The sequence below is a fragment of the Lacerta agilis genome, chromosome 9, assembly GCF_009819535.1.
Source record: "Lacerta agilis isolate rLacAgi1 chromosome 9, rLacAgi1.pri, whole genome shotgun sequence".
Lineage (NCBI taxonomy): Eukaryota > Metazoa > Chordata > Lepidosauria > Squamata > Lacertidae > Lacerta > Lacerta agilis.
Genome location: NC_046320.1, coordinates 18,754,856 through 18,777,984, shown reverse-complemented (window position 1 = coordinate 18,777,984; position 23,129 = coordinate 18,754,856). Strand labels below are relative to the sequence as shown.

The 23,129-nt window shown below is 43.8% G+C and overlaps 1 protein-coding gene across 1 annotated transcript in view; it reads right to left on the bottom strand.

The window, feature by feature from the left end:
• The window catches only part of MTUS1 (microtubule associated scaffold protein 1), a 104,356-nt gene extending 82,105 nt beyond the window's left edge, over positions 1 to 22,251 (bottom strand). The window contains exon 1 of the mRNA XM_033159831.1: positions 22,136 to 22,251. The gene's annotated coding sequence lies outside the window, so the exon portion shown is untranslated. The remainder of the gene's footprint in view (positions 1 to 22,135) is intronic.
• Positions 22,252 to 23,129: the final 878 nt, after the last annotated feature.

Genomic DNA, 23,129 nt, shown 5'->3' with positions numbered 1-23,129 from the left:
ACTATCCCCTCCCGACAGATATCAAGGAAACAAACAACTATTGGACTTTTAGAAGATATCTGGAGGCAGCCCTGCATAGCAAAGTTTTTTAATGTTTGATGTCTTGCTGTGTTTTAATTTGTTGGAAGCTGCCCAGCATGGCTGGGGCAACCCAGTCATATGGGCAACATATACATTATTACTATTATTACTATTATTATTATTATTATTATTATTATTAGCAGCAGCAGCAGCAGCAGCACCCTGTATATTTACAGTGAAGCTTTTAAACATATTTAGAGCCTGTTCCCTGCCTGTTCCCTGCCAGAACTGAACCCATGCCCCCAGGCAATAAGAACCTATAAAGTGTAAGGATTAGACACAAGGCAATATTGCATTGAAATATAAGCTGTCCACCATTTCTCCCCTTTAATTGGATTCCTTAATAAAATACTTAAAAATCGGAACGCAGGAAGTGGCTTGCACACTTTGTATACTCAATATCCTCTCAACCACACACATACATTGCTTGGGTCTGTACTATAAATTTGCAAGGAGAAAGAATGGGAATAAACAGGTTATGTCTAGCTAGTGAGGACTGGCAGCCTTGGAGTGTTACTTTCCTACTCACGAGAAACCCCATACATCTGAAGAGATTTGGGCTTCAAAGCCACAGACACAGTGGCAGAGACACCTTTCTTGGGAGTGCAAGAACAAGCACTGTATTTTTAAAAAGCACACAGCATTTTAGGAATTGGTATATGGGTCACTCTTGGGAAAACCAGATTACATCAAGCCCATGTACTAGGAGCCTATGACCCACAGGTGTAATAAGGCTGTAAGGCTTCCCAATTTGGCCCATAAGGCAGTTTTGACCAAACCACACCCACCTGCCATCATATGATATCAGACATTGGACAGGTAAAGCAGTGCCTGCAAACAGCAGCAAATCCAAGTCCTGGCTTGAATTTGACGCTTTCCCTGTCACACTACTTTCAGGATCTGAATCAGGAGCTCCTGGGTGTATCAGAAATTAGAAAGCAAAATATGCATAGGAGTAGACAGCAATGCGGGACGCGGCTGGTGCTGTGGTCTAAACCACTGAGCCTAGGGCTTGCCAATCAGAAGGTTGGCGGTTCAAATTCCCATGACAGGGTGAGGTCCTGTTGCTCGGCCCCTGCTCCTGCCAACCTAGCAGTTTGAAAGCACGTCAAAGTGCAAGTAGATAAATAGGTACCGCTCCGGCAGGAAGGTAAACAGCATTTCCGTGCGCTGCTCTTGTTCACCAGAAGCAGCTTAGTCATGCTGGCCACATGACCCAGAAGCTGTCTGCGGACAAACGCCGGCTCCCTCGGCTAGTAAAGTGAGATGAGCGCCACAACCCCAGAGTCGTCCGCGACTGGACTTAACAGTCAGGGGTTCTTTTACCTAGACAGCAATGCGGGTGTGTTCAGGTATATGAACCGCTGTAGTCAATAGTGCAATTCACACATACTTGGAAGTTAATTTGTGGCATACTTGTTGAAACAGTTGACTATAATGCGTTCAATGTAAAATCTGGATCTCAAACCCTTTGTTCCTCAAAGAAACCAACTAACAATGCATCCTGGAGAACTCTGAAGTCACACAGACTGAGAGGTATGGATTCACCACATGGACTTCTAGGTAACTTGAGTAGCTATCATCTGAAACGAAACCCATTTTTTTAAAATGAAGGAGGAGGAGGAGGATTCAATAGCAGGGTTTTTGATTTCATCTCATTCAGAATGGGGGGGGGGGTTTGGTTGTCACTTAGCCATAGCCAATGTCCCACCATTACTATTTGACAGTTTGCAGAGCAAGGTAAAGGTAAAGGACCTCTGGACGGTTAAGTGCAGTCAAAGGTGACTATGGGGTTGCGGCGCTCATCTCGCTTTTCAGGCCGAGGGAGACAGCGTTTGCTCTTAATATTCTAGTCATCTTAAAGATAAAGTGACAGATGCCACAGGTTATGCACACAAAGGGGATCACAGAATATGAGAGACAACAGGGTATGGAAATGAGGTGGTCTGCGTGCAAGGGAGAATTGGAAAGTTGGTCAGACAAAGCAAGTGAAGGTGAAAAGGGGGCGTACAGAAAAGGAGGGAGTAGGAGGCGTGGGACTGGCTGTGAAGCAGGTGCATGGAAGGGTCTGAAGAATAGGAGTGGTTTCATAACTGGACAGAAGGCAAAAAGGGTGCTTAGTAAGTGCAATGTGTGGAAGATGCAAGATGCAGAAAGTAACCATGGGGGTTGTTTGTGTGCACTAAGGGAGGCGGGGAGCCATACATATGGAGATGAAAGTGAAAATGGGTTCAAGGTGGGAATGAAGAATATAAGAGTTCAGAAATGGGGTTGGAATGGTGAAAGGGGAGCTTAGGGAATAGCAGGTGAGTCGGCGAGCACGGTTCCTAGGCACTAAAAGAGGCTGCCGTATAACCTACATAACGATTATTTCCCTGTAATAGAAAGCTTAATCTTTTTTCTCTTCCAATACTATATTTACATTAACAAGGGTGCCGTGCTAGGTAAAGGTAAAGGGACCCCTGACCGTTAAGTCCAGTCACAGACGACTCTGGGGTTGCGGCGCTCATCTCGCTTTACTGGCCGAGAGAGCTGGTGTTTGTCCGCAGACAGCTTTCTGGGTCAAGTGGCAAGCATGACTAAACCACTTCCGGCACAACGGAACACCGTGACAGAAACCAGAGCGCACGGAAATGCCGTTTACCTTCCCAACGCTGCAGTACCTATTTATCTACTTGCACTGGCGTGCTTTTGAACTGCTAGGTTGGCAGGAGCTGGGACAGAGCAACGGGAGCTCACCCCATCGCGGGGATTCGAACTATCGACCTTCTGATCGGCAAGCCCAAGAGGCTCAGTGGTTTAGACCACAGCATCACCCGCATCCCAACTTTACAGAGCACCTACAACTAAGCACTGGGATGCACATATTCATTATTGAGAGTGGAGAGAAACAAATCAGAAGCTTGGGTTCAGACAAAGTGCTAAACGAGACCATGTCCTGTTTCCTGACAACACAGGAATTGGAGAGCAGCCAAGTATTGTGCCTAGGATTTCAGCAGGGTAGTGATGTGAGGTGAGAAAATTCTCTGGAGAAAATTCTCGAGAATGAGAATATTCTCGAGAATATTCTCTGCTAGAAAATTCTCCGGAGAATATTCTCCACAAACTGTAAATTCAAATGTAAAAACTAGTTTTACAACCCATATTTTAAAAATCTAGTAAATAGTAAGTCAAACTGAGATATTGCCAGTGTAAGTAATGAATAATGCATTACTGGGCATTGTGTCATTCACAATTGGCAGTTCTGAAATGTGAGCTACAGAAAACATTTTTTTAAAATAAAAAAATGCTATTCATTTAATTTGATGAACATTTGAATTCTTATGTATTTCAACTATATGTACCGGTAATAGCCTTTTCTTCTATTTTGGTGTGACCTTATTCTTAGCAATTCTATACCCTTGGCAACAGTGTGATTTTTTTTTAACATAAAGTAGCTTTAATGCTTTATATACTTAAAGTACCTAAGCCTATACAATTATGTGTAACAGCATGTGAGGCCTTGATTTAAACAGTTGACATTTCTATATTTTTATTTAGTTTTTGGTTGCCATCTGAACAAGTTTACCCATGAATAAACATGTATATTAACTAATTATATCATTTTCAGTGCATTAAAATGAACATTCTCCTATTTTAAATGAAAATTCTCTAAAATTCTCATTAATCGAGAATATTCTCCAAAAGATTATTCTCAAGAATTTAACATTACTACAGCAGGGTGCACTAGTATGTCACACATGCACATTGAAACCATAGTTCAGTTTAACTGAAGTTTGAAGCATGGGTGGAGAACCTTCTTTAGTCCAATGGACACATTCCCTCAGGCAACTTCGGGGGGGGGGGCACATGTTAGGGGTGGGTGGGGCCAGAGCAAAAAAAGTGGCAGAACAGTAGGTGTGCCTCTTACCTTTGTATACTAGGCTACATTCCAGTCAAATGAAAGTCACAGGAACACACACAAACCCCTCCCCTCTTCTACCTTGGCAAGCAAGAAGCATCCTCGACACAGTTAAGCACTTGAATTCCTAGTAATAGTTGTGACAGTAGTGTTTACATTCATCTGGCATACAAGAATTTTGAAATATGGCATGTAAAACCGCATCATTTCACTTGGGGTTAGAAAGCAGAACACAGATCAAGATGCCTATAATCCAACCTGGCAATTTTTTAAAAGAGATCTTTTACTCCATTTACAAACTTGCTATTTCCCCGTTTGACTTCCATCTAGCTATTTCATTCAGCTGCTCAATGGCATTAGAAAGTTTTTGCTCTCAAGAATGGAAGGCTCTAAAAGTTCCACTATCAATATTTCCCCGTGTCTTGATGTCATAAATCCCAATAAGGTCCATAGCCTGCTAGTTGTTGTTGTTGTTGTTGTTGTTGTTGTTGTTGTTGTTTTGCTTTTTTAAAAATACACAATCTACCCTGGCTTTCATAAAACTTACTAGATACTTTCCGAGTGTGCACACACACACAAAAATAGTATACATATATTCTCTTGCCCAAAACAAGTTCCCGTAAGATGAACCAGACACAAGAAAACCATTCTGACTTTTAGCGCTTAAAAAAAAAAAAAACTTTTCGCATTTGGAATAAACTTCCATTTCCTCATGAACTAAAATAAATGCAGTAAGGCACTCACCATGTTTGTGCGGCGGTATGCAGATTCAGTTCCTAGCATCCATTAAGACAAAAGGAAAAATGCAGGCTTTTCACAAAGACTCCTGTCATGCGAGCGAGCGCTGCATTCAAAGATCAGTTCAACAGCAACAGGGCAGAGTTTAGTAACTTTTTCCCAGCTGAAGGATTTTCCCGGGACTTGCTGCCAGCCAGGCATCGAGGGCTAGTTGTTTGCCAGGAGTGCACTGCTCTGCTCTTGCCAAGCATTTCGTGGCATTTGAAGGGCACATACGTATCCTGCTAGCCCTACAACTTTACTTACAGTAAAAGGAAAGCACAGCTTGTCAAAGTGAGCAACTGGTTAGCCATTCAGCTGTGGGAGGAGCTATAGGCTATTAGCATTCCATGTTGCTTAGCAACTGACAGGGAGCATGATTTGCAAAAAACCTTTGAAATCCAGAGAGGAGGCAACTATACACAGTAGTTTAGTGGCACAGAGCAGCCCTTGGAAACCAATAAAGTTTTATCCAAGGAGAGTTACAACACTAGCATTTTCAGAAGTATGCCCATTTTTGCATGTTATTATGGATAGGATGCAACGCTTTCAAGAGTCCTTTTTTAAACGGCAAGGTTTTAAGCTACAACTACACATTATTGGAAAATGCTATTTTACACCAATTTCTCCTTGCAGCATTTAAAAAAAATAAAAAAATCTTGTAGGCATACCAACCAGAGCTGTGACCTTAAACACACTTGCTTTGAAATAAATTCTATCTGGATACAGAGTCTTCGACTTCACTATAAAAATGCCTTAACTTACAAGAACGAGAGTGTAAAGTAAGAGATAAGACTCCTCCCAACTACCAACAAATCTCAGCATCAAGTTTGGCTTTATCTCTAGTATACTCTTACCCCCCCGTAATCACACTGAACAGAAAATATTTCTACATAATTGCTACCTGTTCAATAACAAATCTCAAACTGAATGAAAACAGAAATATTAAGAGGAAGCTATATTTCAACTATCCTCTCGAAGTGGTTAGGGCTGCTTGGTATTTAATATAAACATTCAACTGAACAATGGCACGAAATTACATTGCAATATGTTTACAGTACATTATTATGTACTAGTCTCTGTGTTGCGTATTTGTATCATGATTAATAATGCAAAATAAATTAATAATGATGATAATAATAATAATAATAATGATAATAATAATAATAATGGGACAAAGGACTACTTCAGGTGTGCATACACAGAGAGAGAGCAAATAAAGACATTTTGCTGCCTTTGGCAGAGGACAAGATGGTCTCTGTCCCTCTCCACTCGCCCAGTTTCTTCTTCAGAAGCTGATTGGACCTGCAACTGAATCACAGGTGAATGAACAGCATCCTCGACAGCATCCTCTCTACTGCAACTGAAGGCAGTAGGGTACCACAGGAAGTACGTGGCAGGCCATTAACCATTCTCAATTAACTATGGTTCACAGAACTCTTCAGTGTGAGGTAGGAGAAGTACTGGGCCTATTCAGCAAATTTAGGTTTGTAGCACAGATACGGCCTAAAACTTATATTTTGCGAACGTATCCCATGAACACCTTAGCTAAACATCCTACAGCAAAAAAAAGCTAATCATCAGGATTCATTTTACTATTGGTAGTGAGTAAAAGCCATATTGCTCATAAGACTACCTGCATTTTATGGGTTTTGTATTTGGCTATGATTTTATCTGTTTGCATTCTACCTTGCTTAGTCAATCTGATACGAGGGTAATAAATAATCATTATACTGTACTCCAGGGAGGGAAAACGGGCAGCCCTCCAGATGTTGTTGAACTCCAGCTTCCATTAGCCTCGGCCAGAATAGCCAATGGTCAAGGATAACGGACACCGTAATTCTAAAACACCTGGAGTCTTATCCATTCCTATGCTACTCCCTAGTCTTCAAGGATACAGGCAATTTGCACTGAGTGTCAAAAGATAACAGAATACATGAAACCCCTCTAGAACAGGGGTACCCAAACTAAGGCCTGGGGGCCGGATGAGGCCCAATCGCCTTCTCAATCTGGCCTGCAGATGGTCCGGGAATCAGCGTGTTTTTACATGAGTAGAATGTGTCCTTTTATTTAAAATGCATCTCTGGGTTATTTGTGGGGCATAGGAATTCGTTCCTTTTCCCCCCCTCCAAAATATAGTCCAGCTCCCCACAAGGTCTGAGGGACAGTGTACAGGCCCCCTGCTGAAAACGTTTGCTGACCCCTGCTCTAGAATGTCACATTGCAAACTTAAGGTTCTCCTGGGATCTTTGGTTAAAGGGCAGTTAAACAAACAACGTCTAGTGCTTCAGCTCAGTTTTGCTTGCTTTCAGAGTAAAAGCTTCATCAGTTCATTTCTTTTTCAACTCGCAAGTCCTGAATTACTGGAAAGAGTCAATTTGAACTTCTAAATACAAAATTCGTTTTTAAAAATGTTCATTTTGTCAGTTTTCATTTCTTAGTTCAGAATGTATTGATCTGATGTGTAGAGATCTTTCCATTTCTAATGAATTCAAGAGCGTTCCGGAAGCTTCTGGAAGCTTCTCTGTGTGAAAGAAACAAGCAGAAAGTTCATGATGTTTGGGTTATTACTTCAGAGAAGCTGTGTACAGCTGACTTAAGCGGGTTCCCTTATCTTTTCTGTCAAGGTCATGCTGACTATAAAAGTAAGGCCAGAAGGAGACTGGATTTCACTTTCTCTTTCTATCTCTTTTCCTTCTGGTGTGGTGTTCTGTACATAGTATGCTTAGTGTTAAGGTTTAGAGTCTTATTATAAGTTATTGCAAGTTTAAGTTACGGCTGCTGCAACTGGATTTTTTATGGACAATGCCAATCCTGAATGTATTGAATTTGTGACCACTATGCTCATTTGCCTTCAATAGCAGTAAAGCTCTTTTGGATGAAATATTAATTGCCTCTGGTCTATTTTATTTTATTTTTGTATCCTGCAATGTGTTTAAGTTGTTACTCATCTAACTATGCATTGGAATCTTGCTCTGGATCAATATTGAGTAGAATTTCATGACACATTTGCCAAGCTGAGTAAGTATTTGCTCAGCATCTTGATTTGTTGGAAGACCACCACAAGTAGAGAATGGGGACTAAAAGTGTCCGTCCCCCCACGAGTGGTTGGTGGTTAGTATTTTTGCCACCATGTTACTCAACAATCTATCTGTCACTGAGTTTTTTGGGGGGGTTAGATGGATAAGTTTGGCACTGGAGTTGTCAACTGCTGATCCTGGCACCAGGGAAATAGTCTCAGTGTGTCAACAGGCTTCTTCAAACTTCGCAAACACAATGATCCTCAGGGTCCCTTCGAACTCTACAATTCTATGATAATTTTTAACCTTATACTTCAAATATATACCTGCAGGAGGATAATACTTGGATACATCTTTAAACATTTGCAAAAGGCCAGATATTTCATCTTATTTTCTGCCTTAGTGATCTATATTTATTATTTCCACTATTTCCCATCATCTGACTGGGAGTGCTATTACTTCTATAGCCAAAACAGCACCTGCACACAAGAGGGAAATACCAGCAGCCTCAGGAGAATACCAAGCTTTGCAAACGAAAAAGAAAAAAGTTTAGAAAAAACTAAAAGTGGGACTCACTCCCAAACAGGTAAAATAAGGACCAGCCATGTTCAATGGCCACAAAATACAAGCTATGAAAAGCAAGGGTAGGGATAAGATACAGAGCTACTGGGAAACCAGAGGAGGGGGAGAATTCAAAGGAGCAGCTAGAATCCTCAACAGGGAGCATATTGCACTGCAACATTTTTGTATGTGTGTGTGTGTGTGTGCTTCATAAAAGCAATTTGTGTGGATAAGAACTGCTTCCAACAAGTTTAGATGCAGGACTTTGTAGATGGAAGATGGCAGCAAACCTGCTAAACCAGTTTACAGTAGTTTACTACAATTTAATAGGGGTGTTCCACATCTACACAATCATGCTGACAAAGGAACTCCTTAAGTGGTTCTTAAATCAGGGCCAAATTACACCTGTCATTGTTTATGGGCCAAGTACAAACTTTTTCTTTCCCAAATTGTTAGTAGAGAGGAAGGGTCCAGATCAGGAGCCTAGAATGGAGGTAGGTCTGGATTTGGGAGTGAGGGCGAGAAACATTTTGCAATTTGTATTGGGAGAGAACTGCTGATGTTACAAGCTTCCTCTCTCTACAACTGTTGTCCCCTCATGTTGTACATAAATAACTGGGTAGTATTAATAGTGGCTTTACTCTAACCAGAGTCTGTTATACTGTACACAAGTGCTAAATATAACTTACACTAGTGTTATTGAATGACCTTCTACAGAAGTGTTCTCTCATCAATATACCTAGCCTACGAAATTAGCTTGATGTAACTGCAATAGTACCTTGCTGCTGATTTTAGGTTAGTTAGCTTCCCAATATTCAAAATGAAGCAAATGCCAGTGTGATATCACAGAGCTACCAGTTTCCATTTGCAGTGATCCTCTAGCGCCAAAATTAGCAACTAAACCTTGTTGATGCCATCAGCTACCTTTATGTTGCAATACTACTAGCAAATATTATTATGGATCGTTTTACTATTTTTATTTTCTGGTTATTTGTTGTTTTTCATTTGAATATAGTATGGAGGTTATCTTGTGAGGCTAAAAAGTGACTTATAAATCTTTTAAATAAAGAAATTGTACCCACCAGGCATGTACTGAAATGCAGCCTACCAGATGTTAATTTGTACTAGTGGGTATATTTACACTTCATAGGATAATATGCCAAACACAAATGTATGAGTAGAAAATGTTTACAGTAAGATTGCACTAGCCCTATGGAATGTTTTCTCCTCCTTTGAACTCCACTCCATTTCATAATTGTTCACCATACAAAAGAACTGAGGGCTACTATTCATCAATAATTCCAAAGCCATCCCTGGCTCACTCAGCTAATTTCATATTATTTTGGATCCTGGCCATATTTACAAAGTATCCTGTTCATAATACTGAAAATGTTCGGCAGACATGCGCTCACTGCACATTTCCCATGTTTCCTATTTCTCCTCCTCATATAGACCTTCTAAATATGCAGGAAGCCTACAACTGAGTATTTTAAAAAAGCAATGAGCACTATCTAAAGAAGAAGTTCCTCTAGCACAAGGACTTTTTGTTGTTCATTAGAGCTCCCATTCATTCTCCTCTAACCCACTCACCTACCTAAATCTGCTTCAGGGGTTCCTATAACCGTCCACAACACATTTGGGAAGGATGTAGAGGCACACAGGGAGAGGAGCAAGCAGAAAGCCTTGTGCTAGTAGAATCATAGAACTGTAGAGTTGGAAGGGACCAGGAGAGTCATCTATTCCAACCCCCTGCAATGTGGGAACCTTTTGCCCCACATGGGGCTTGAACCCATGACTATGATTAGTCTATGACTATGAATCCATGATTAGGAGTCGTGTGCTCTACCAACTGAGCTACTCCAGGCAATGTAGAACTACAGTCGTACCTTGGAAGCCAAATGGAATCTGTTCCAGAAGTCTGTTCGACTTCCAAAACGTTTGATTTCCAAGGCGCGGCTTCTGACTGGCTGCAAAAGCTTTCTGCAGCCAATCAGAAGCCCCACCGGACATTCAGCTTCCAAAAGAACATTTGCAAACCGGAACATTCACTTCCGGGTTTGCAGCATTCGGGAGCCAAAACATTTGACTGCCAAGGCGTTCGTCAACCAAGGTACGACTGTACTTTGCTGGGTGACACCCTTGTCTTAATGTTCTAAATATACATCTGTTTGAAAGTAATGTGGGCAATGCAACAACACAACATATGCTACACGCTCACATTAGTAGTGTCGTATTCCCTGGTAAGTTGCGTCACCTAAGCCATTTGGCCAGGGAGAAGCGAGAAAAAAACCTGGCTCCACCCCACCCACAAAAGCGAATAAAAACTATGCAAATTTGTGTCCTTGCTTGTGAGTGGGGCAGAGGACCCAAATGACATAAAATCTGGACCCAGAAAGTCTTGTTGACACCCCTGAGTACATTACACTACGACTAGGGCAATGTCCAATGTCTCTAGATAGGGAGATATCAGGTGTACTAACCTAGATGGGTACAAGGCACACCTAGCAACAGACACCACCAGTGTTCAGCTCAGTAGGAACCCAAGCTATGGACTTGGTCCTTAGCTAAAGGAAGTGCAACTCCATCCTCATCAGTTGTCTTCCTGACACACGGTAATTCCATCTTGTCCAGCTAAAGCCTCAGCTTGTTCACCCTTATTCATTCCCAACCTGTCCAACAAACACTGAACTGTTGACACACAAGATTAACACAAAGCTGCTAGTATACTTTTTCAGAGAAGAATACTACTTCAATCTTGCACAAACACTTCACTTCTGTTGATAGCAAGCTGGCATCACTTTAGAGACTTCGTAGCCATTCAAAAGTGAGCAGGAACACCAACACAACAGCTGACTAAAATAGAATGGTACCTAAATTAGAATAAGATTTGAGGGCGGTGGGGGGAGAAACAGCAGAACGGGAAAGCGCTGTATTAACAGTGAAACTGGGGTGTAGCTAATGACAAGAATTTGGATACCTTCCCTATGAATTAAGAATAATTCCACCATTCATCTTGGAGCAAGAACAGAACTAGCCGACAAGCATGAAAAATGGTAAATTCAGGAACTGGAAATATGGCTCTAGGGGAAACAATTAAAAAACAACATCCAGTTTATATTTGGCTATTACTTACCCCCCCCTTTTTTTTTACAATTTTTCAACAAGTGCCACAAGAATTCAGCTAAGGAATTTCACTATTTTCATTTTAGAACATGAATAAAACTTGGTAAAAAGGTTGCGGCAACACGGATGGAGGGCAGGTTGCCCCCTCCCTTATATTTTTAGCAAACTATTTTGCACTGAGCTTGGAATGCAAGATCGGAGAGGGTCTATATAGTTCAGAAGCTGTAAGTCTTAGGGGCGAAACTAGGCTTATTTTCACCCAGATCAAAGACCCAGTGTGGGGGCCCCTAGTGGCGGAGGAAGGGGGTGTGGGGTGCGGTCCGTCCCAGGTGTCATCACTGGTGACAAAAATGATTTTTTAAAAAAAATGGGCTCACAAAACTTTTTAGGAGTGACATGGTGGCTTAGGCACCTGCAGGTTCCGCGCTGCCTGGAATGGCAGCGTGGGACTTGCCTCTGCCTACTCTGCCTCTCCCTCAGCTGCCCTACAGCTGAGGGGGAGGCAGCAGAGAGGCTCCAAGCGGCAGAGAGGCTTGCCCCGCCCCCGGATGCACCACACACACACACACCCCGCACCAGGAACCCGAGCGGCTAGCTACGCTGCTGGGCCCACCCCCAACATGCATTTGTGTACACACACACAAACGGGTTTGAAGCCTCAGTGGCACCCCTCTGGAGGCTTCACCCGGGGCAAAAAAACCTGGCTAGCCCTCCCTGTTGCTACAGCTCTGGTCTTAGTTCCTTCTCCTAATGCAATGGGGGTGTCTGCCACGAAATGGAAGGGAAAGGAGTAGAGACAAGAAGAATGTGTTAGGGACATGCACAGCTCCTCCGGTTGGGAAGACTAAAGAGCTTGGTGAATGGCTCTTCTGTGTGCGAAACAAATGGAATCCTGCTAACGTGCTTTTTTTGTCTGCATCTGTCTCCTAGCCCCCCCTTCTTCTTTTTGAATAAATAGAAAGCTACTTATCACCGAGTTTAAAGTTTTTGTTCTGAACTGATTTGTTTATTATTCAATACAGTAAGTGTGTAAGTAAGTCACCATTTTTAAAAAATGAAACTAAGCAGGGGGAAGTGGCTTGGGTTCGGAAGCAGGGAAAGGATAAAGTGTCACTTTTATCTGCTCCAAATCTCCAACCTGATGAGAAAGCAGCCATTGGGCATTAGTTACATGCATGCATATGCAAGGTGTAGTTAGGGCCTCTGGGCTGGTTCTCACATGGATACCCATTGCTGGATTTCTCAGCAGCTAAACACTGTCAGCTGAAAGTGTGAACTACAACTCAAATTGCACTGTATTGCCAGCCATGCGTGCAATTTTTGATGGGCTCATTCATACATTCACTGTCATCAAGTTAGATTCCCGCTTCTGCAAAGGTGTTCAGTCTTCCCAAGGATCTCATACAGGGGTCTTTCCACAGTCTGATTCCTTCAGTGGTAGATGCCAAGGGTTGAACCTGCAACCTTCAACATGCTGTTCCCCATTAAAGTATGTCAATGTCTTCATGCTATGTCTCCATGGTGGGACTGATCATCACCATCATACCTTACTTACAGCTAGGTATGCTTCCTGCTGGCCACCAAAGAAGTAATGAGGAAAAGCCCTCTTCTCATAATTTGCACTTTTCTGGGATATGAAGAGAGGTCTTTGGATGCTTGAAGTGAGAATTACAACCATTCTGAGAAACTAGTCTTGTCTGAAAAAGCACTGGGAAATGAAAACATTTTTACTTCCTTTGGCAAAGCGTGGGATTTAGGAGGCAAATTATTCCTGGATGAAGCAGGAATAACAGTACCAAACACTCTGCTTATATTAAAAGTGATTCCCAACAAGAAAATAAATGGGAAACCATAGTGCTCTCTTATGGCAGTCACTACTATGTTATCACATGAATGGAAGCAACCCAGAACTGCCATTAGCTAAGATGGTAAAAAAGAAAAAAAGAAAAAAAGAAGTTATCAGATGTAGTCCAAGCAATAGTGCAATGAGATGTTTATATAGTTACTACATTATACAATTTCCTTTCTGTATATATTAACTCATGACTCTTAAGGTTCTTACAAGGATAACATGAACCTTGTGCACATTTTACATGCTTACCTAAATATTTAACATGTACACAGAAATGGCTGCATCTCCCCGTCACACGTACCTCTCAGCTGTCATGCAATTTGCCTCTAAGCTCTTGGACTGTAAATGAAGGATGAATGGGAACACGTGGCTTTAATGGAGAATTTGACAAATCTATGGAAGAGAGGGCCATTGATGACTGCTAGGTATGATGGCTATGCTCTGCCTCCACAGTTGGAGCAGTAATACTTCTGAATACCTCTTGCTGGAAACCGCAGATGAGAATGCTCTTGTCCCCAATCCTGCTTGCGGGTTTCCCACAGGCATCTGGTTGGCAAGTGTGAAAACCAGATGCTGGACTAGATGAGCCACTGGCCTGGTGCAGCAGACTCTTCTTGCGTTTAAAAGCAATGTGCGGATCAATGTTTGAATTCCCCCAGTGTGCAATGCAAGAATGCAAGGCAAACTTATATTGATTAAGCAAAAGACAGCCATTTCCCCCTCATTAACATTCTGTACCATTCCATATCCCGAAGAACACTTTCCATCACTCAAGAATGTGCCCTTAAGGGACTTCTAGAGTTCCAAAGTTAACCTCCAAACCAATCATGTCATCTCTCCTCACCCCACATGACTTGAAGATTACTCTAGCAACATGAAATTTCACCAGTGGTAAATACCTAGTCATTTCTGTGGGATTATCCCATTAACTTCAAGCAATCGTTTTGCAATCAATAACTCCATCCCATCACAGAGAAGCAGCTTCCTACAACAAAACAGCATAACCCAATATGTAGCTTCAATGGGAAAAAAAAATCTTAGTACAGTACTCTCCTCAAGCATTGATCTGTAAAATGCAATCTGCTAACCATAATTTATGACTGACATCAGCTTCTTCTGTAAAAATCAGAGAGTTCACATCTGCATATTCATCATAGAAAATTGCATGCGTTAAAGTAAGCGAACCAACGACACAAATCTTTCATCATACTTTCCAAGACATGTAGTCCACACATTCAGGCAAAAGCCTCAACACACAATGAAGGTTATTGTGCTTAACCAACAGCTTCATGCAAGTGAAATAAATCCATGGAGTTGTTGTAAGCAAGCTTTCTTTACCAAAGTGGTTCTACCTAATCCTGTACACCCAAGGAAATTAGAGTACTCTGGGGCTGACTATGAAAAGTTGCCTCTATTTCAAATGGAAACAAACACCAGTATGAGTTTCAACTTGTTAAAAAGTATTCACTGTGAAGTCTCCAAGAATTGGGGAAGTGCCCAGCTTGTGACTACTATACCACCCTGAAGTTCAGCAGCAAATAAGCTGAAATGCTGTATTCCTGTTTGGAACTGCCCTGCACAATATGTTGGAGATATTTGTTGAAAGACATTAAAAAAAAGATATTATAAGTACAGTTAGATTTCCAATTCCAGAAGCTTCACAGTCATTAAATAAAGCACAACACAGTCAAAAGCTTTTCCACTATACCTCGGCTTTTTTTAAAAAAATCTCCAAAACCTTGTACTCAACCAGTTACAATTGATTACTGTAGTTGAGCAGATCACACACTACAATTGAAGCAGAAAATTTAGGTTTTTTTTTTAACCTACTCATTGTAGAAATGTAGCTTCCAAACTCCAGGAATGCATCCATCATCATCAACTAACTTTACATATTCATAAGTTCAATCAAAAAGGCAAATAGCTCATGCAAATACTTCAGTTGTTTCTTTATGTCAAATGCAGAAGAAACTTGCTTAGTCAAGTCCCAGTGCTTTCAATGGGGCTCATTTCCAAGTAAACATGCTTAGGCTTGCAGTCTCACAGACAGCACACCAATTAACTTTCATTTTTTAAGGCAAGAAAGGAAAGGAAATGTTCTGTAAGACTAAAACTTGAACATAGGTTTCCCATACAAATAGCAAATAAAACTATTAAGATCTGAATGAGAGTAAGAGAGAGAGAGAATGAGATTCATATTTTTCCTACCTTAACACAATCTGTTCATTGGTGCATACATTCTGCAATGAAGGTTTATTAAACATCTGTTATAATGTAACCTGATTTTTTCCCCAATAACTTTACAAGTGATGCCTGGAAAACGTTTAACCCAGTGGCGCTTTATATGCCAGCATACTGAAGCAAAGCACTTAGGGATTTCATCAGCTCATTCCAAGCAGTCGAGTTTGTCCTGTACATTTCTTTAGTGGGCCATTGATTGCTTGGGGCATATGCTTGGTTTCAAAAAGCATTTTAAAAAATCCCTTCATTTTTCAATGAACCTCAAGAAATCATTCACACACCACCTTTCCTTGACCACAGTGCAACGGTATCAGATTTCAACGTGAGTGCCCTTTCCAGTCCCCCTCTTTTTGCCAGCAGTGTTTTGTATAAATAGAAACAAAAGTATAAGCATTCGAAACTACTGAGCATCTTTCCAAAGCTACATGACCTTAACCACATCACAAGTTGAGAGGCGTGATACTTAATTAGACGTGTGTTTTGAATTGCAGTATTTAAACTTCCATGTTCATAACCACTGATTTTCTTCATTTATTACAAAGGAATCCGTCAAACAAACAAACATCCAACATTTTCTATGGCTTGTTGTTGTTGTTGTTGCTGTTGTTGTTGTTTCAAAGACTAGTGTTACCACACTATTGGAAATTAAAAGAAATAATAGCCAAGACTTCTTCACAACTTTGACACATACAGGTGTCTTGGGAGCCCCACTCCTGTCTTGATACATCATCCACTACTGTAAGATTTAGTTAATGCAAGACTCCAGCAGATCTCTGCATGGCTCAAAATGACACCCATGCTCTTAAAACAAACTAAACACTCTACTGTTCCCCATCTTTATTGGAAATTTAGGTAGTCACAAAACACATTATAGTAACTAGCAAGTCACAACATGCTAAAGTCTCTGCATTTAAAAAAAAAAAAGAGGCAGGCTTTAAACTGTGTGGCTAATCCAGTTATGCTTTGATGGAGGTTTCTCTCAGGTCAAGGTTACAGTCCCTGACTGAGAGGAAGCAGACTAACACAAAAAGAGGGATGGGGATGGGGGGAGAAGGATTGAGAAAGACAAGGATTCCCACACCTAAACAACATTTTGTCCAATGCAGTAATTATTTTCTGCAATGCAATAATTATTTTCTCCAATTATATCCACTTTTAGAAAAGAGGCAACTAAGCAGCCCAAATGATGCCTCCTCTTGTTGAAGAAAACACAACACACCTAAGGTTTGATGTTTAGTTTACACAATAAACACATACAAAACAAAACATTTCATTGTTTGGCCAAGTTTTCCTACATGAAAACACCTGTCGTGGGTCTTCTGAATAATAAGCTAAAGGCCACAGTATGTAACTAATAACAGATTACTCTGAGAATAAGTACCTGGACCGGCAGCTACTGACAAGATGGACAAAAAATTAACTGGGAACTCCTCCAATTACAACCTCTTCTTCACCATGCCCCTTTGTACTTTTACCTTCAACTACTGAGGTTAAAATTATCGGTGCAATGCCAGCTTCAACCATTTTGACATGAAAGGGGTATATATTTAATTTAAGTACATTTTACACTACAAAATAATTCTTGAATTATTTCAAAAATTGAAATAATAGCAATGGCTTCTTTTTTGCATGCCTCCCACTGAAGCAATTGGGCATGAATGATGAGCCTGCGGCACTCCAGATTGTCATTGGACTTCCAATCCAAGCATCCCCGAACATTGGACATTAAAAAAAAAATAACTTGTTCTTCCAAATAAGAAACTTTACTAACCTTCCATAGCAATTACTTGTGGACATTTTATCAGACCACTGGCATTCAACTTGTGGGTTGCAGCCGCAGTTGGTGGCACCAACCAACTGTTTTTGTTTTGGGTTCTCCTGCGCCAAATAAAAAATTTCAAAGGAAAAGAGAGGGGCGAGAAAGGATGAGAGAAGAAGACCTTTAAAAAGTGAAAAGGTGTATCTCATGTCCAACCAGGTTGATGACTACTGATCTTTAGACAGCTTTATTACAAAAGTTTATACCAACTGTGTGTATCAGTTTTAGCTTAAGAAATTAACTCTGATGGCCTTTCAGCTGATGCCCTGGTGGTCTGCTGGAATGCAGAGCTAACCAGGGCTATTGACTGTCTGGCTCCGAAGCGCCCTCTCCAAATGCATGGAGCCCAGATGGCTCCATGGTTTCCCCCGGAGCTAAGGGCGATGAAGCAACTGTTGAGACAGCTAGAGCACGAGTGGTGGAAAACCCACTCCGAATCAGACCAAACACAGGTTAGAGCTCAATGTCAAGCCTACCAAGTGGTGATAGCGACGGTGAAGAGGACCTTCTTCACCGCCTCTATTGCATCTGTGGAAAATAGTTCCAGAAGACTCTTCCAGGTGGTCCAGAGTTTAAAGGATCCACCTTCACCATCAGGGTGCAGTGAGGACCCAGTATCTCCTGTGGTGACTTTGCAAAGTTTTTCACAGATAAAACCACTCAAGACTCCACCGTAGGGGCAGGGCTGGGGTGGGAGAGTGCCAGAGCTCTGACTAGTCAGTTTGTATGGGATCAATTTCAATCCGTTACCTCCAAGGATTTGGACAGGCTGCTTAGACCAGTGTTTTTCAACCACTGTTCCGCGGCACACTAGTGTGCCGTGAGATGTTGCCTGGTGTGCCGTGGGAAAAATTGAAAAATTACTTTATATATAGTCAATATAGGCACAGAGTTAAAAATTTTAACATTTTTTAACATTTTCTAATGGTGGTGTGCCTTGTGATTTTTTTCATGAAACAAGTGTGCCTTTGCCCAAAAAAGGTTGAAAAACACTGGCTTAGACGAGTGAAACCGCTCACCTGTCTCCTTGGTCCTTGCCCATCCTGGCTCATAAAAGCAAGCCAGGGAGGGTTGGGCAATGGGCCTTGTGGGGTGGTGAATGCTTCCCTCTGTGAGGGAGTCTTCCCACACCCACTTCTTAAAAAACCATCTTTGGAGCCAGCCATCATGGCCAATTATAGTCCAGTCTCAAATCTTCCATTCTTGGGCAAGGTAATAGAGCAGATGGTTACTGAACAATTCCAGGCATGTCTGGACGATGCGGACCATTTGGATCCCTTCCAATCAGAGTTCAGGCCTCATCATAGGACTGAAACTGCCTTGGATGTGCTGGGTCGATGATCTCCAGTGGGCTAGGGACAGAGGTGAAAGCTGTTTCCTAGTTCTGCTAGATCTCTCAGTGGCCTCTGACACCATTGACCATGACATCCTTCTAGACCATCTAGAGGGGTTGGGAGCTGAGGGGGCACTGTTCTACAGTGGTTCCACTCCTTCCTCCTGGGCCGTGTCCAAAAAGTGGTGTTGGGAGGGGAGTGTTCAGACCCCTGGGCTCTCACTTGTGGGGTACCTCAGAGCTCTGTCCTCTCCCTCATGCTTCTTAACATCTATATGAAGCCGCTGGGAGAGGTCATCAGGGGGTTTGGGCTGGGTGTTCAGTAGGCCTGGCCGATATATCAATATATCACTCAGGACCAGTATGAGGGGCAGACCATGATGACAGTTTCACTCAGCAGTATATTGCTGGTGAAACCGCTGCCTTCTGAATCCCTCTGCTACCAGCGCCAAGGGAGGCACTGCAGCCAGGCACTACAAGCTGCAGCAGGCACTGGAGGCAGAGGGACTCAGAAGGCAGTGGTGAAACCGCCATCGTCTGCCCTCATACTGGCAGAAGGAGAAACAAGTTGCATTGGTGAGGTGCTGATACAGCTTGTTCCTCCCTCTGCCTCTTTAAACTGCTTGGCTGAGGAGCGTGCTATTGCCCTCACCTCAACCAAGCAGTTTTAAAGAGCCACCGACCTGCCACTGGCTGCGGTGCAGGGGCTCCGTTAAGGTGCTCCCCTTCCCCAGCTGAGAGAGCCCTGATCCGGCTCCTGCTTGCACACCAGCAGGAGCAGGATGGGGGCTGCAAAGCTGGGGAGGCGCTGGCTCCATCACACTTCTCACTTAAGGGGGGGGGCAGCTGCCGTTCCCCCTCAAGGGAGAAGTTTAAGGATCCCCTGCCTCTAGCTGTCCTTCTAGAACTGCAGTCCAATAATTATTCCCGTCATATTAACCGTCACAGCAGTGCAGAATGCTTAGCAAACCAAAGAGAGGTCAGTGTTGAGAATGCAACTGTCTGCGCAGGAGAAAGAAAGGACATTTCTACTGGATGTGGAAAAAAGCCGGAGTGCTACTTGACACTGTTCGGCCTTTCCGATGGAGACAAGCACCTGAGTGCTTCTCTTCTAACAATAAAGCATGCACATTCCATGCGCTTGCTTCAATGACTGTTTCAGAGTTTGAAGCATTAAAATAGAGCAGCACAGGTTTTCCCACGAAAGGCTTCACCTGGCTTGCAGAATAAGCTGGTTACCTTAAGAGTACACACACATATGGTAATTTCACTCTTGGTTCAGCAGTTCTGGTTGCCCCAACAGACCTTGAGAAGTCTACTGCTAGGCAAGTGAGGTGGGGGGTGGGCAGGAGAGAGAAACAGCAGAGAATTAGGTACTGTTGTTGGTCATCCTCCAGACAGCATATAAGGATTAGCCTATAAACTTGGTAGTTTTCACTGGGTTATTCAATACAAGCCCTAGAGTGGTTCTCCCTGTGATGAGAAAACCTGACACTAGACATTAGCCTAGCAGAGAGGAAGCAGCACAGGAGCAATCCGATGCCAGGAATACAGGGGGGAAGGGGAGGGGCTGAGTGAGGAAAAGAGATTTCTGACTGCAGTGTGCCTTTTAAAGGACTTTAACAGTTGTTCCTTCCTTAGGAGATTTCTATGGCTAGGGCCCCATTAAGAGACATTCACAGATTTGTCCCAATCAAGTTCCTGAATCAAAAGAGAAAAGCAAATAAACCAAAGCAGAACCCATGATATTAAGGACACAAACATTAAATGTTGTTGTTGTGTACACGTAAATAGCATGCTATTCTAAGCCTGTTAGGATTATCATCCTGCTATGTTGTTTGGTAGGCTGCGAGAAGGTTTTACTTAATAACAAATTATAGTTGTTGCTGGATGACAACTCTCACCATCTCTGGCCATTGGCTTGTGCTGCCTGAGGCTGCTGGGAGTCACAAAGAAGGTTTCAAAGTAATTCATCCTTTCAAACCATTCTACAAATCAACCAGTAATCCTGTTTTACAGATAGGAAGGTGAAACAATCCATGAGGTCTTGAAATAAGCCATCTCAAGTTCAACTTCAGGGGTGTTTTCAAACGAATGGAAACACCTTTGAGCCTACCTATCTGTGTATCATATTGTTAAGGCGGAACAGAAAGCAAATACCCCCCCCCCCAAAAAAGCCAGATGTACATTCTACTAGATATCGGTTTTACAGATGTGCCAAATATAAGAAACACACTTTACTTTACTTTTAAAGGAACACTCAGACTGGAGATTTAAACTAGTCTGAAATGTGAAATATAAACCTCTCAACCAACAGCTACCCAGGGGCATCAGGCATCCCTTCCACGTTCTGTAAGATCAAGCACAAAACTCAGGGAGAAGAAAAAACTTAATAGGCTTTTTCTACTGTCAGCTGCGGCAACGCCTCAAGCGATGAAACGAGGACGCCTGTTGCCTAAACTCTTTGGAGTCCGCGAATGCGATTTCTCCCCATCTGATCAGCGACAGCCCGCGCCAGGTTCCGTTCGCAGAAGGGCTCGCAGCACAGAGCAGGCGCAACAGGGATCAGCCAGGAGAGAGAACCCTTTGGCCTGAGCTGCGACATCCTTGCCAACTTTCCCCTTAAGTGCCTGGCACAAGCTAAAGCTGGCGGGTGGCGGCGCGGGTGGGGAGAGAAAAAGAGAGAGAGAGAGAGAGAGAGAGAGAGGAGCGAAGCCGTGTCCTCCCCCCCCCCCCCCCCGGTGCGCAGGGCGGAGAGAAGGCGCAGAATCGCGGCGGGCCAATGCGGCCGAGGCGGAGCCCAGCCAGAGCCAGCAGCAAAACGCCAGGGGGAAGGAAAGGGCAAGAGCAACTCGGGAGTCCAGCAACTCGCAGGAAGGCCAAGGCCGCCAGCCAATGGGGAGACCCCCGCCGCCGCGGCCGCGCTCCCCATTGGCCCAGCCGCGCGTCCCGCCGGAATGGGGGAGGCCACGGAGAAAGGGGGGGGAGGAGGAGAGTGGGGAGCGGGAGGCGAGACGAAGCTCTCCCACAGCTCCTCGCGCCAACTTGACAGCGACCCTCTTCCACACACATATCTATAAATCTCGCCTCAGACCACACAGCCGTAGCCCTTTTCGAAACGCGGGACACCCACCCGAAGTTGCTGCGCGTCAAAGTTCCCTCGCGACCTTTTCCCGCGAAGGGCAGCGGCGGCGCCGCCTCACGCCCCACAAACCGCGGCTCGGGGCTCCCCTCAGGCTCAGAGTCCGTTCTCTCTCTCTCGGTTACCCGCTGCGCCACACTTCCAGCTTTGAGGAGCCGGAGGGCAAAAGGGACGAGCGGCGTTCAGTTTTCCCTCCTCCTCCTCTTCCTCCGCCATCCCCTCGCCCCCCTCACCTCGCCGAGCTTCCCGCCGAAGCGCAGCAGCCCTGCAGTGGCGCTTTATTACCTTCCGCAGAGGCGGCGGCGGGACGCTTCGCCTCGCGCGCCTTTGGGCAGCTGCTGGATATGTGAGTGTGTCTGTGCGCGCACTCCTCGTTCCTGGGTTTCTCGCGCTCTTCTTTTTTTCTTCCCCCCACCCCTTTTTGGGTCCGCTCGCCGCCCAGTGCGCGTGCTCAGCACCGTCCGGGACCAGCCGAGGAGCGCCTTCCTCGCCTCCTTTCTTCGACGGAGCCGCAGCACCTGCCTTTCCTTTCCCCCCCGGTGACGTCACGGCATTCCTCAATACCTGGCCCAGCAGCGGAGCGGGGCGAGATCTCGACTCTCTCCTTCTCCCTCGAACAAGTAAGACACACGTGAGCGCAAACGCCGCGGGACAAACCCGCACACTTTGTTCTGTGTCGCTTTGGAGATCGATCCTCCTGGGTGTCGCATCCCGCAGAGCCCACCCCCGCCCACCTCGGTTGCTGTGACTTTAACACAGCCGACAGCCTTTGACCAGGTGAGGCTTATGCCCCATCGCTTCATCTACATGACCAGGAAGGGGGGGGGGGACTTGCTGGCTGCATTTCTGCCTGCTCTTAAAGGCTAAGAAAGGCTTTGCTAGAGTGGGGCAAAGGCAGACCCTGCAAGTGTCCCTATTTTCCAAGGATGTCACTGATTTTTCTGATTGCCGCATGGCTTCCGATTGAATCCCGGAATGTCCCCCTTCTTGGGTGTCCCTATTTTCATTGGAGAAATGTTGGAGGGTATGGAGTTATCCGACCCCTGAGCTGTCTGAGGGCAATCCTGTATAGGGAAGGTTTTTTTAAATATACATAATGTTTTCTCATGTTTTTATATATGTTGGAAGCTGCCCAGAGTGGCTGTGGCAACCCAGTCAGATGTGTGGGGGTAGAAATAGTAAAATTGTCCTTATGGAATGGACTGTCCCTATTTTCATTGGAGAAATGTTGGAGGGTATGCATCTAGTCCGGCTTCAGGTTCTCACCGGGAGAAGCCTA